Source organism: Brassica napus, unplaced genomic scaffold (genome assembly GCF_020379485.1).
Source record: "Brassica napus cultivar Da-Ae unplaced genomic scaffold, Da-Ae ScsIHWf_1817;HRSCAF=2453, whole genome shotgun sequence".
NCBI classification, from domain to species: Eukaryota; Viridiplantae; Streptophyta; class Magnoliopsida; order Brassicales; family Brassicaceae; genus Brassica; species Brassica napus.
The window spans coordinates 496,382-500,825 of record NW_026015233.1 but is presented as its reverse complement, the minus strand read 5'-3'; the positions used below and the strand labels follow the sequence as shown (position 1 = coordinate 500,825).

General features: G+C 47.5%; 1 non-coding gene across 1 annotated transcript; it reads left to right on the top strand.

Moving 5' to 3' along the window:
* Nucleotides 1–4,004: 4,004 nt before the first annotated feature.
* On the top strand, nt 4,005–4,110 carry LOC125599194. Its single transcript, XR_007333016.1, has one exon. It is a non-coding gene; the product is annotated as a small nucleolar RNA R71 (small nucleolar RNA).
* The last annotated feature ends 334 nt before the right edge of the window (nt 4,111–4,444 follow it).

The following is a 4,444-nucleotide window of genomic DNA, read 5'->3' as shown; positions in this document are numbered from 1 at the left end:
TTCAAATATGAGGTTCATAAACAAAGGAACAGATTGCACATCGGAATAACAATGTATAAACTTTGTATTACTTAGAAACATGAGATTCAATACACAACTTCTTAACAGTCTCATAGACAATCACTAGTTCATCCCTAGCATCATCTAACCACACGTTACACAGCCTCTCACTGACCGAGCCTTCACGGCTCCTTGGCTTGACCAGAACCATCCTTAGTTCCTGAAACCACAACCAGATAAGCATTAATCATAACCGAGAATAGAACGGATTGATTCTACAATGCTTGGCTTGGTTCCTAGAACTTAGATAAACCTCAGTCAACATAATCATAAAACGTATGAACCTACCTACCGTATCCTAAGTCATTCAACCAACCACCCCTTGACTTAGAATCAGATAGATAGTCCAGAATAGATAAACAGAACACACGAACAGATCCGGATCGTCCCCAAAGACCAATCCGTCTAACCGGATAGAATCTAGGTGCGACCGGCCAATGGAGTCCGGCTCAATGGCCCAACGGACTCCCTTACCTGATCCGGCCTTAGGCCTGGATCCAATCGGCCGAGTAAGCCTCAAGCCTAATCCGGAAGGCTTAGCAACCGGTCAGACCTTGTGACTCTACCTTGGCTTAGACAAACCGTGACCTTGTCTTAACTAGACAAGCCATAGGCTGATCCATAAGGATCGGTCCTAACCTGTCCCGAAAGACACCGTTTGGAACATGCACCCTTTGGCCATTCGTGCCTCTTGGACACTCATGACTCTTGACAACTCGTGCCCTTTGGGTCATTCCCAACCGTTCGTCCTAACCGCCCAGTCTTGGTGCGATCGGATCATCCCACTAACCGACCCGTGTCTAGGCTAGCGGTTTGATTATGTTCGGCCAAAGCCTAGGGACGTGTCCCTTGGACTCAACCAACACAACCTTTCGTGTTTAACCAGAGAGAAGAGAAGAGAAACGAATTGAAACAGATAAGGAGAGCCGGATGGGACTTAGGAACCGAGCAGAGCCGCGGTGCGGTCGCATGGACCGTCCGTTCGGTCTGATGGAGCCACGGCCCATCACATACCTTGTGAACCACGTCTGGGTTCTCCATGCTCTTCTCCTTGTCTTGATCTCCCATTCTTGACCGGAGTTAGTTCTCAAACGATCAGAGTCGCCGGAACACAACACCACCACAATCGGCCTTTCTCTTGGCCGGAACTCTCTCTTTCTCTCTTTCTTTCTCTCTACGTTTTTCTCTGAGTATTTTACTCTGGAATTGGATAATGAAATCGACCAGAGAGCCCCCATATTTATAGAAAACGAGGGGGTAAGTCTTGCCCCACGAACAGGCACGACTTGCTAGCGAATGGGCACCATCGGCCAAGGGTTGTCCCCTTTCGGCCACTTGCATCCCTTCGCCCTTTCTGATTGGGTTTGGGGTCGGTCACAAGCCCAACCCACGCCCCAGGCCTCCTGGACTTAGCCAACGGCCTTGTCCAAAGACCCAACAGCCCATGGCCTCATGGCCGGACCTCACAGCCCGCCACTGACCCGGACCCGGACCATCGGCCTAAAGCCCGGACAGTCCGTCTAGCGGAGATGAGCTGACTCTCAGCTGCCTCAGCTGAGTGAGCTAGTAGTCCAGCTAGTGGAGCTGACTTAGTAGGGACTGAGCTGGAGTGAACTGAACCTAGCTTCATTGAGCTGGCCGAGCTACTTGTCCACTTCGTCCAGCTACCGTCTTACTCGTCCTAGCTGTCTCTTAGCTTGTATAAGGTTAAGTCTAAGTTTCCTTATGTCCTTAACCCTCTTTCTCGACCATGGAGCGCTTGCCTTGATGTCCTAAGACTGGCTTGCACGTTTCCTCGCACCATGGCCGTCCCAACAATCCTACTCAGGATTGGGGGTGTGACAGAAACCACTGTCTGCCCAACTGCCTATGGAATAATCATCATGTCCTCTCTTGCTTGGAGGTATGAAGGAAAAAGTTGGTAACAATGATTAGGTGAAGCGAAATGGTCAACTGGGTGCATTACGTCGAGTGACGTGTTGTTGCGGTCATCGGTCACCGTTGACTCATTGGAATCGATCGATGGAAAGGTTGGGGTGTCGATCGATTACGAGTACTCTGTTTCGTACTCTGATTCATACTCTGCTCCACAATGGCATGCGCCAATGAAGCCAAGTTCTTTCCCGTAATCCACAGAATTAATGACCTTTCTCTTAGGTCGGATGGGGTCGTAGCGGATGTTTGGGTCTATGAGCGTTAGACACAATTTGTTTTTGTTCATGTCACATACAGCTCCTACTGTCGCTAGGAAAGATCTTCCAAGCAGAAGTGAAGAGTTCCAGTTAAGCTCGATGTCTAGGACATGAATATCCACAGGGACAAGGGCATTACCAATCTGTACCTCCAGATCCCTTATGATTCCTCCTGATCGTTTCTCTGAAAGATCCACGAAGGTGAAGGATTCCGTTGAAGGTTCGATGGTCAAACCAAGCTGGTCTGCCATGATCCTAGGGAGGATACTAACTGATGCTCCTGTGTCACACATTGAATGGGGAAATTCAACACCCTTGACTACACAAGGTATTGCAAACTTCCCAGGATCACTCTTCTTCGTCAATGTGATCCTGTGTTTCATCTTCTCTCTGACTTGATGAAACATTCTCCTCCTCAGTTACCTTTGTTTCTCTGAAGAACATCCACAACCGGTGTGTGAAGTAAGCTTCATCAAAAGGTTTTTCGATTGGGATTCTGAGGATTCTTTTAGTGAAACCATCCATCTCCTTATCATTAGCTTCCCTCTTAAGGTTTTTAGGAATCTTCTCCTTTCTTTTCCTTAACCTTCTCCCTTCAGCTTCTTGTTCTTCTTGAACTGATTCTGGTGAACTATTTAAAGGGTTGGGTTTTGGTTCGGGTGGGTTAGCTAATGGTTTAGGTGGTGGTCTGAGTGCGTTGATGTAGTCATTATCGATTGAGGGTAACCGCACTCGGTATGTCAGAGGTTCCTGTCGATCGATGGGAGGTATGTTGTGACGATCGATGTCGGACTCACTCTGTCGATCGATGGTTGGCTCAACCGATCGATCGATTTTATCATATTTGATGATAAAATGGATCGATCTGCATTGCAATCAGTCGATTTAGCGGACGACGTCGATCGATGACTGGAGTAATCCATCCATCGATCTTCATCATGGTCTGTCGATCAATGCGAGTTCATCGACATCGATCGACACCATTCGGATCCGCCGAGACTCATGGAGCTTTCGATTTCGAAGTCTCCTTCCTCGAGCTTTTCATTTCTCACCAGTTGCCAGAAATCATCATCTATGATGGCATTTACGTGGTGTTTCCCTTTGTCGGCTCTTGCCTCTCTAGCAAAAGCTTCTTGCCTCTTTATAGTCTCGCCCGTCTGAATTACTTGGGTTTCAAGTTTTCTCACCTGAGTCCCTAAGGTCTCGATTTTGGTGTTCAGATTGTTGTAGGCGGAGTCTATTTTACCGTTGAAATCCACGTTGATTTGTTGTTGTCCCAACAGTACTCGATCAAGCATTTCTTCGATCTTGCTTTCCTGAGTGTGGGGTGGTGGATTTTGGTAGTAAGAGTTCGAGTAGCTCTTGCTGTTGTTGAAGGGTTTTTGAAATTGTGAACTTTGTTTACTTCTTTGGCCATTTCCAAAGAAGTTTCTGTTTCCGCCCTGGTTTCCAGATTTCTGGAATCCGGTACCTCCGATGTAGTTCACATTTTCTTCTCCTTCCGTATCTGCTACTTCTCCTTCAGCTGAACAGACTTGCTTCCTAAGAAGCTCGTGCACCACATCTAACTTAGCTCTTACTTCGTCCATCTGTTCCTTCCCGATAGAGGCTACAGACTTCTTCCGTTCAGAGTCAGTGTTTTTGGTGCTGCTGCTGTTAGCAAGGTTTTCGATAACTCTCACAGCTTCCAACGGATTCCGATACTGTAAGGCGAGACCTCGGAAGAAAGTTCTTAGCAGATGCACTTCATTAAATCCGTTGTGTGGACAGTCTCGCTGGAAGAACCTAAATCTAATCCACGCATCTTTGAAGGACTCTCCAGCCTTCTGCGAGAATGTGGAAATTTTGTTCCGAAGTTCTTCAGCGCGCGCCTCATCGAAGAAGTTTTGTAAGAAAGCATTCTTGATGTCGCTCCAGGATGTTAAAGATCCTGTGGGTTGCAGCCTAAGCCAGTGCATCGCTTCTCCATTCAGCGTGTATCTGAAGAGCTTGCACATCAGGTAATCTTCGGGGACTCCTTCCATCCGAATAGCAGCGATTAAATCCTCGAATCGTTCCAGATGGTCTATAGGATGCTCGTGCGGTAACCCAGAGTAGGGTATCTGCGACACGAGAGTGTAGTATTGAGGCTTCAGCTCGAAATTCTGCTTCTGAATCTCCGGAAGTCGAATGGCTGATCTGTTGGAATAGTA